The sequence below is a fragment of the Gavialis gangeticus genome, unplaced genomic scaffold, assembly GCF_001723915.1.
Source record: "Gavialis gangeticus isolate Ggan-Ray unplaced genomic scaffold, GavGan_comp1, whole genome shotgun sequence".
Lineage (NCBI taxonomy): Eukaryota > Metazoa > Chordata > Crocodylia > Gavialidae > Gavialis > Gavialis gangeticus.
The window spans coordinates 56,342,588-56,352,744 of NW_017729032.1; the positions used below are offsets into that span (position 1 = coordinate 56,342,588).

The following is a 10,157-nucleotide window of genomic DNA, read 5'->3' on the forward strand; positions in this document are numbered from 1 at the left end:
CGGCCGCGCCGGGGGCCAGCGCCCGGGCCGAGGTGAGAGGCGGGGGGCGGGACGGGGACTTTGTCTGGGGCTTCGGTCCTCAGTAGCCCCCTTCCTCCTCAATCGCCCCTCTCCCCTCATGGGGGTCTCCTCTGCTTCCTGCAGCAGGGCTTGTTCCCAGTGGAGCCCAGCTGGGTTGCCAGCAGGTGGAGGGAAGCCATTCTTCCCCTCTCTTCTGCACTGGTGAGGCAACATCTGTAGTACTGTGTCCAGATTTGGGCTCAGTGCTACAGAAAGGATGTAGACAAATTGGAGAGAGTCCAGTGGGGTTGCGGGGGCATGACTTCTCTAGACTAAATAAGCCCAGCTCCCCCATCAGAAGAGGAGACTGAGGGGGGATACAATAACATCCATTAACTATCTGAAGCGGGGTTCGAAAGAGGATGGAGCTGGACTATCCTCCGATGCGGCGGATGACAGAACAAGGAGCGATGGTCTCAAGTTGCTGCAGGCAAAGTTTAGGTTAGCTATTAAGAAAAACTTTCATGAGGAGGGTAGTAAAACATGAACAGGTCACCCAGAGAGGTTGTGGGTTGGTCATCCTTGGAGGTTTTTAACACCCGTCTTCTGTACCAATCCAGTTTTAATGTCTGTGCCTCAGTAACTGTCATGGGGAGATGTATGCATTAGAAAAGCAGGGAGTGTGCTTCCCTGCCCCTGCCATCCATGCCTACATTCAGTTAAAAACAAAAACAAACAATCCTCACCCCCCTTCCCAGCTCTCTGGGCTGCATGCTTCAGGGGGCCCTGGCAGCCCAGCCTCTGCATTGCAGGCTCTTTGCTCCTCTATCTGAACTTCTATGCAGGTCATTTCTTTTCTCTTGGGAAAGCAAAGCTGAACGTGTATATGCAGTCATAGTGACTTTGCAGAGCTTGTTGCCCTGGGTGAAGGGAGAGGCAGAGCTGGAGGTGGATTCTCCCCAGACCCTGTTGGGGAGGATAGATCTGTTAATGACAGTTGGACAAAACAGGTGAAGATGCCTCCCTTTGTGTTTGAAAGTAAGAAGCAGTGGATGCTAGGGAGGACGACAGTGAGGGCATAGATCACTCTAGAGGCATATGGTTCAGTGCTGTCCTTCTAAGGCAGTGATTCTCCACCAGGGTGATGGGACATCCTGGGGAGTCGCTGGAATTTTTGAGGGGTGCCATGAGATGTGAGGAGACAAGTTAAGCAGAAAAGTCAGGCTCAGGCTATTGGGCAATGCAGCCTGTGGTAGTCGCTCACAATTTTTCTGAGGTATTTTTGGGTAGCTTTTGAATATTGTGCAGGCACTACATTTGAAAACAAATTGAGAAAGGGGAAGCAGGCTTTCTTCTACTGATGAGGGATGGTGCTGGTAAAAGTTTATGCTGAGGAGGATAGATGTAAAGAAAGGATTATTAGGACAAAAGTAAGTGATTAATGTGTTGGAAAGGACAGGGCTTTGCTTCTCTCCTTCTGCACAGCTGTATAATGCATTTACTCTAGTGGCAGGTATGCTCTTTCGGACTGGTGCTTCTGAAAGGCCTGGCTATTTGATACTGAAATGTAGATTGATTTCTAGGACAGTAGACACTGTTCTCATTCTTTGGGGGCTTGAGCTAGGTTTCTTAGCCTGTTTCTTTTAGTTTCATAAAGAAAGTTGAATTGGCAGATGTTAGACTAGCTATTTACTAGATCCTTTTCAAGGTGGGATATGGGAGGGAGTACTGCTTAACAAACTTAGCAAGGTGGAAAGTTTGGGGCTCATGAATTACCAGCATGAGAAACCTGCAGCATGTGGGTCAGGTGCAGACATGTCACTAGAACTACCCCAATTCTGAATGTGGTCTGACTGAGCTGCTTTTGTCGGCGACTCTGACCACATTATAAGGAAATGTATTTGATAACTGTAGAGGGGGATAAAGCTTATAACTGTAAAGCAGAGAGTTTTGTAGTTGTTACTTGTCCTTGACTATGGTGCTGAAATAAATTGAGATGTGGTAGCTTGGTATCAGCACGTCTTGCTATTTTCATTCAACTCCCTGTACACTTCTGCCCCCAACTTCATTATTTATACAAAAAATAATTCCTTCCCGCAAATTTAAAAATTGAACTATTGAATGAATTCAGCTTGGTTATCTAACTGGTAAATTGGTTAATTTCTGCAATTTTAAGACTAATTCACCTGTTTTCTGCAATTATACTCATTATGGTTGGTAAAGCCAGAAACTACAGGCAACCCCCACTTAGCACTCTTAATTGGTTCCAGAAAAACTGAGTGTTAAGCGAAATTCATTTTCCCAAAGAAATGAATGTAAATAGATTAATTGGTTATTGCCTGTCCTGGTGCTGCCTTTCCCCACTCCACTGCCAGCGCTCCAGTGCCACATCCTAACCTGGACCTGTGCTCCTGCTGTCCTGCTCTGGGCCCCCGCTGGTCCTGGCCCTGGGCACTGGCACGGGTCCTGCGTTCATGCCCGCCCTCCCAACTCACCGCTTCTCACTGCCATTGCCTCTCCCCACCCCCCTCGCCTGTCTGCCAGCCTCTCTAGCCCCATTGCCAGCTTGGGCACTGGTGCTCCTGCCACCCCACTCTGGGTGCTTTCCCCTGTTGCCTCAGGCACCAGTGCAGGCCCTGCACTCCTGCCACCCCACTCTGGGCGCAGGCCCCCACTGGCCCTGTGCTCCTTGCATCTGTTCCTGCTGCTTCTCCCTATCCCCTGCCCACTCCGGCACCACATACCAGCCTGGGCACCAGTGTTCCTGCCACCCTGCACTGGGTGTGGGCTCCTGCTGGTCCTAGGCCCTGGCAAGGGCCCCACACAGTGGCGCACACACCACACTCCTGCCCCATGCCCTGGGTGTGTGCCCCTGCCAGCCCTGCCCTCCCTTCTATTGCTGTTGCTTCTCCCCACCCCACTGCCCACTCTGGCACCACATGCCAGCTTGGGCCTGCTCTCCTGCCACCCTGACCTGGTGTTACTTTAAAATAACAATTGCCAAATTAAGAGCAAGACCTTATAAAGGGGGAGCAGGCAAAATGCTGCATTTATTAATTACATGAATTAGACATAGGGGTTTGGACACACCACCCATATAGACACACAGAAACACAAAACAACCATTCCATTCAGACATAGTTACCAGCAGCAGTTGTTCAATAATGGCACTGGCTGGCCGACCCCGGCCTTATTGAGAGAGAGATTCCGTAGATAGCAGCTTTGGAGCAGGGTCAAAAAGACACGTCTGTCCTCCGACAGAATGGCAGTAGAGAGAGAGACTCACCCAACTTGGCATTTTTGAAGTCATTTTTTATAGGGATTGGCATCCTTTGTTTTAGCACTTCAGGATTTTTCCATACCCAGCTTCTGTTTTTGCAGTTGTTCTTCATTCGTCTTCAGCTTATCTCAGCCTGAGGTCAGTTTGCTCGTCGAAGTTGGTATTTCAGCCTTGGAGTGTTCTTGCTGCCCACCTGGCAGGATGCGTGCCTCTCTCCTCCTCGTTATCTCTCTTATGCTTGGATTCTTCAGCCATTCATTAATTAGTTTACTGACTGGTAACTTGCATTTGCTGCATTGTTGCTTACATAAACAGTTAAATCTTCTTCTCCCATCTCTATGCCATTCTCTCACCATTTGCCCTTTTACACGCACTCCTACAAAAAGGCTATGCAGAGTTCATTCACTTATGTCAAGCAGAAGGATACAAAATGGAATTTTCAAGTTGCTTACAGGACAAGACTAACATGGTTACATTTCACTATTATTACACTCTATGTTAACATCAGCTACGTTAGTTCAGTTCCTGCTGCAGTGGACCTTCATGCCTGCCTCCCCTACGCTCCTCACCAGTTGCACCCCTCACTTGCTGCCACTGCTTCTCCCTGCCTGCCTGCCAAAACTCCCTGATTCCACTGAGTGCTATAGTGAAACTGGCTGAGCACTCAGTGGAATTGGATATCAATTTTAAATGAATGCTCTAGCAAAAAAGCACTAAGCACTAATGTGAAAGCACATTAAGTGAGGGGTGCCTGTATTATGGAAAGTAAGAGGAAAAACAGTGGTCCAGAACAGGCAGAGATGCTTTAAAGTCCACCTAGCCCAGGGTCCTATCTCCGACAGTGGCAGGAGTGGCTGCTCTAGAGTAGGGTAGGGTGGCAACCTTTTCTGGCTGAGGGCTGGTATGCCCTGCCCCTGGTCAGAAGCTGGTGGGTGCTAGGGCCCAGCTGCTGTAGGCCCTTGTGCCTGTGGCAGCACTGGAAGAGCACCTGCAGCTGGCACTCATCCCCCCTTGCTGAATGCCAGCAGTGCTTCATCCAGGTCCACAGGCTGGATCCAGTGATTCCATGAGCTAACCCATGTTTTAGCAAGAGAACATTCCCCTCTGGCACTCCTTATTTCCTTCTACAGAGTAGGAAAAGGAAACATGTCCTTTTATCCTGAGTGTTTTCCCCTTCATGGTGTTAAATGAGTTTTAATGAATTTTAATGCCAGGATTTATAACACCTGTCCTTATTCTTCTATATTCTCTCTTCTGCCTAGGATTGTGTTGAAGGCTCAGTTTCTGTTACCAAACAAAGAACAGGATCTATTGGAGATCGTCCAGCCAGACCTACTCTTCTAGAACAAGTGCTAAATCAAAAGAGGCTGGTAAGTTCTATTGCTCGGCAGATTTTAAATTCCAGCCAATACAAAATGTGTGCACTTGAATGCTAGGTCATGATTCCCTAGAAGTAGAAAGTCAGATTGTTGTTGTACATTGTAACTTCACATAAGCAAGTGTTCAAAGCTGGAATGTATGACCACAAATTTATAAATAGTAGTTATGCTAACTACATTGGGATATTCCTCTGCCATGAAGAAGTGTATCCCCCTTTCTTTTGAGCAGACATCATCCAAAACTTAACTTGGATGGATGCTTTAACTTGTTAACCTAATCTTTTGGTAAAGTCTGCAGTCAAACATAAATGGGGCCCAATTTTGTAGCTCCATGAAGTGACCTGTAAGAAGTACAACTATCTGCAGAGAGAGAATGCATCTGCCTGTTTGAAAGTGTTTTAGTTGTGACTATTCACCTAATACCTTCATTAATTATGACTAACCAGTGCTCATTGTGATGCTATAGGTTTCATTAATCAGCTGTATATGTTATTTATATCAAGGACTCCTAGAAATTTTGAAAATGAAATTCTATCTAAATGTAGGATTTCTGTGTCTTTTAAGTTTTAATTATAGATTCTTTTCTATCCTGGTAATGTGTGGAATTTAGTGTGCTCCTCTGCAAAGTCGGGGGGGGGGGGCGCGCACGTGTGTGTGTATGTGTGTGTGTGTTCCCTTTCTTGCCTGTCTACCCACAGAGCTCTTATTTGGCCTTGGAAAGTTTGGGTTGTCTGTTTCAGTTTTCAGTAACACAGTGTTTCCTGGGAAACAGCAACTGGGAGCTTTTAAAGTAAATAGCCCTTTAAGGGCCTGGGCACAAGAACATGGCCCTCTGGAGATGAGGCTTTTGCCCATGAGTCAGGAACCATGGGATACAGGTTTTCAGGAGAACTGCAGGTAGGAGAAATATGGAGACTTGTTTATTTATAAAGGACATGCAATCTAGTACTTTTTTATATATTATTTAATCTGGGAATGTCAGAGGACTTTATGAATTACTCATCCTATGAAATAATTATTCCCATAGTATATATGGGAAGACTGAGATGCTATTTATCTTGGTCAAATCACAGCCTATGCAAGACACCAGTACTGTGAGGAGCAGAATGCATACTTCATGACTTTTCTTCCCGTCCCCTTTATATCACAGAACAGCACCTTGTTTCACACTTTCATATAATTTTTGGTCTCTGTCTGGTTTGAACTTTTTAAAAAAAGTAGATGTTTAAATTACCTGTTCATCAGCAACTTATTGTTAAATATCTAGTATGTGATAGTAAGGAGTGTTGTGTGCCTTTTCATCCTAATTCAGTTGTCTGGACCTAGCTTTAAGACTTGGCACTAATGTTGATTCCATCCATCTACCAGAGGTCATGCAGTGATGAAGGCTCTTCCTGTCTGATCTGTGCTTGTTTTATAACATTTTATAATGTTTTAGAGTTTTAATGAGCTCCCAATTTTAAGGTATTTTAAAATACTGCTGTAATGCTTTGTCCAGAACTTGTGGGATTTCTGTGTTTTAAAATTCTGGTGTTTTAATTTAAAATCTACTTTTTTTTTCTTTAAGTCATTATTAAGAAGTCCGGAAGTGGTGCAATTTCTGCAGAAACAGCAGCAAATGCTAAGTCAGCAAGCTTTGGAACAAAGGCAACAACAGTTTCAAGGAACACCTATTTGATTTGTCTCAATCATATATCTACAGTTAAATCTCATCTTGAAATGGGAAGTGGGACATGGATACATTCTTCACATTCTTAAAAAGGAATACTAGTGGTGTTAAGAAGGAAAATTTAAATTGTTGCTGTTAGTGCTTTGCTATACTTGTTTTGTGGTTGCACTTTTGGATTTCTGAGCTGTTCAGATATCCACAAACTTGTGAGCAAATCTAGAGGAATCTGGTTCCCTATGTCAGCAACTTTGTTTACCTTTCATATTTTGTATAGAAATGTATTGATATTGTTAATATTTACATATACATCCCCTTCCCACCAAATTCTTCCATTAAATTAACTAAACATTTTACTGTATGAAATGTTTAATATCTTAAATGAAGCCACTCTTTAATGACAGTCATTTGAAGAAGAAAAGGCAATTACTTTCTGTGGAAGTTGAGAAATAAAAGTACTGACTTGGAGCTAACCTAGTGGTATGACATAATGACCTAATGCTCAGGGATATATGGGACTTGAGTCAATTAGATTCTGTTGCACTAATGTTTAAAGACACAATGTCATGTGCTAGATGCACTAGTGACTGACAGAAGTGGAAACATCCTGTTGCTACTTGTCCATATCTGTGTTGAAATGTATTATTATTCTATGTAAAAACTTGCAGAAGATAACCACCAGAATCAAGGGCAAGCTTGAAGAAGTTGAAGTGCAGAAAAGCCGTAGAGCATAAAGAAGAAAGAAGAGCTTTGGGAAGAATTTAAAGCTGAAACAAAGTTAATCTAAGCTTTTTCATTGTTTACATAAACTTTTACTATAACATGTTTTTATTATTATTAGTAAGTGTTACTCCTTACAGAATTGGTGTCAACAGCTTGCTTAAGTGATAGTAGAATAATTTGTCATCTTTGGGGTGAACTAATATAAGGGTAGAAATAGATGATGTCTGATTTCTTATTTGTGCTGGCTTAAAAAAGTTAAGGCAGCACAAATGCAGAGCAAAGAGATGTCCTTACTCTATGTTATGCCACGTGATGGGAAAATCAGTGTAGCAGCAAAGGCTAATAATAGACTCTGTCGCTATTATACTCTGTTTATTCTGTGCCCTGTGGGGCTGGTTGGGTGGGGGAAATCCCAGCTTTCTCCACTGCTCTGGATCTGTGCCATAGATCTGGGATAATGGGGGAAAAGTGCTTTCCCACTTAGCCCTGCACAGCTAGCTGGGCAGGGGAATGCCCAGCATGCTCCACTGCCCCAGACCTGTGCTGGGCTGGAGAATGCCAGTTGTTCCTGCACCCAGCCAGTGGGGCTGGCTGAGCGGGGAGGCACTATTCCCTGCTGTCCGAGACCCATAGCCCAGGTCTGGGTAAGTGAAAAGATCATGTTGCACCTTGTCTTATGCCATCAAAAGCAGGACAAAGGACAACGTATGTGTTTTGTCCAGTGAAATGAATCAGCTGTGCAGTAACATGTCGCAGTACAGCTGAATTGCTCAACTTGGTGACGTTTCTTTTTAGCCCGAGAATATTTATTTGTCACTGTGTTAAAACCCATGAGTAACATTTTTATTCCTAAACAAAAAAAGATTAAAGCTCTGAATTTTAGAATAGCAGTTGTGTCCAAAGAGTAAAAATATAATTCCCTTTTTGCTCCTTAACAGTAGTCTGTCTTCTCAAGAAAGATACCTTTTTCATGAACTTTCTACAAGTCATCTAGCACTTAATTCACTCAAAACAATATTGGACACTTGATTTATAGTAAGTGTTAAATTTCAGGTTACTTGCCTAGGAATCCTGACATTGCATCACGTGAAGATGCAGCCCAAGTTTTGATCGTATTAAAAATTGTTCCTAAGAAAAGGGTGTTGTAGTAGTGAAGATTCCTGTTACGTGTGAGTGGTACATACTCCATTGGTATCATTTATCTGTTCAAGAATATGTGAGACACGCACATAGGTGTTTCTATATGTAATATATTTGTGTAGAAACTGTTCAGTAGGAATTTTAATTGTGTGTCTAGAATGATGCAGCTCGCTCTCTTGCTTGCATCTGTGCTCACTCGCTCGCTCTCATTTAATATCCTTTGTATCAACAATATTGGACCAGTGTTTTGAGCAAATCCTTTTGTAAAAACTATATTTTTTAATTTCCATTGCAATCGTGTGTTAATCTTGTTCTTTTTTATATTAAAATAGCCCTGATTAAGTGGCCTGAAACTTGGCTGCATTCCCTGATTGTTTTGTTCTTTGGGGATAAAGTATAACTGCTGCTTTAAAGTTGGTCATCATTTTCTGCATGTAAATAGTAGTTAAATGAGAGTTTTTTATAAATAGATACTTCCTTTCTAAAGAATTACACTTTGATTTAATTATAAAAGAAAGTAGTATTTCCTCTTTGTCTTTAATTTCATCAAGATTGTTTGTAGTGTTTACCCCAGTGGTTCCCAAGGGGTGCTGCAATATTGGCATTGCCACTGCCATGAGGTGATACTTCCATGTGCCTTTGTTCACTTGAGCTGTGTTGGAGCCAGAACTGGGAATCTGTGCACCTGCCCTCATAATGTAGCGCAAGTAAGCATGGCTTTCTTTTGTAGCTGCTTCTCAGTTTGGCTCTGGCATGCCTCCTAAAAACAGGTGCACAAGACAGTGCCTCTTGGAAATAGAGGTGCATGGGACAGGTGGAACAATGTGGAATTGGACCAGGAAGGGCTGCAGCGAGACTGCCCGCTCCTGCCACAGCCACTTCCTGATCAGCCTCTGGAGGAGGCAAGTGGTACAGTTCCACCTGCCTCTGGCAGTGGGGTGAATATAATCAGTTAATTAGTAATATATTATGAAGGTTATAAGAACATTATACTATTTTTTTTTAACTAGTGAGGTGGTCAGGTTTGCAGATGGAAAAAACATTCATTGATAAAGACCAGATGAGAGAACTACAGAAAAATTGTGTAAAATTGAGTGAATTGGCAACGTTGAATTTCATTTATTCCTTTAAGTGCAAAGTGATGCACATAGGGGAGGTGGGGAAACAATGCAAAGTATGCACATGCAACAAAGGGCTCTACATTTTCCGTTACTACACAGGAAGGAGATCTTGGGAGTTCTCATGGACAGTTTGCTAAGAAACAAAACAAATATGCATCTATAGTGCAACCATATGAATACTATGTAGCTTTAGTCCCCACATCTCAAAAAGGATATAGACGGAGTACGAAAGGTACAAAAGGAACAAGGATGATCACAGGTATGGAAAGGCTTCCATATGCAGAGGCTAAATTGCCTCAGACTTTTCAGTGTGGAAAATAAATGCTTGAGGGGGTATATGATGGTGGTTTAGAAAGTGGTGTCAAGAAAGTAAATGGTGATTTACTGACTATGGTCTTGCACAATACAAGGACTCTTGGGTAATAGGTTTAAAACAAAAGGTTCTTTTTTGCACTGTAAATAACTTGTGGAACTCATTGTACAGACATTCAAGAAGCCTGAGGTAGAATCAATCTAAATTGCAGTTTTCTGTAAGTGGAGAAGTTTAGATAGGGGGAATATGTGTTCTGTTTGCTACCTATTGAGGGGGTGGGGAGCAAATCTTACACTGGGTTCTGCCACTTTTAAACCAGTGTATGTGTGCCAAACTCCTGTTATGGCCAGAGACCGGTTTTGTGTGCTGAACTTCTGTTACTGGTATAGACTGGTTTCCAATTGCTTATACCAGTAAAAGTATAATATCTGGCCAAGAAGTTGTGGAAGCTGGTAGCTTAACTCAGTTCAGAAGGGGACTGAATCAATTCTTGGATGAAAAGTCCATCGCTAGGTATTGAACGTGGTAGAAAGGG

The 10,157-nt window shown here is 43.1% G+C and overlaps 1 long non-coding RNA gene across 1 annotated transcript; it reads left to right on the plus strand.

The window, feature by feature from the left end:
* On the plus strand, window positions 1-8,545 carry LOC109303238. Its single transcript, XR_002099030.1, has 3 exons — window positions 1-32; window positions 4,543-4,650; window positions 6,227-8,545. It is a non-coding gene; the product is annotated as an uncharacterized LOC109303238 (long non-coding RNA).
* The last annotated feature ends 1,612 nt before the right edge of the window (window positions 8,546-10,157 follow it).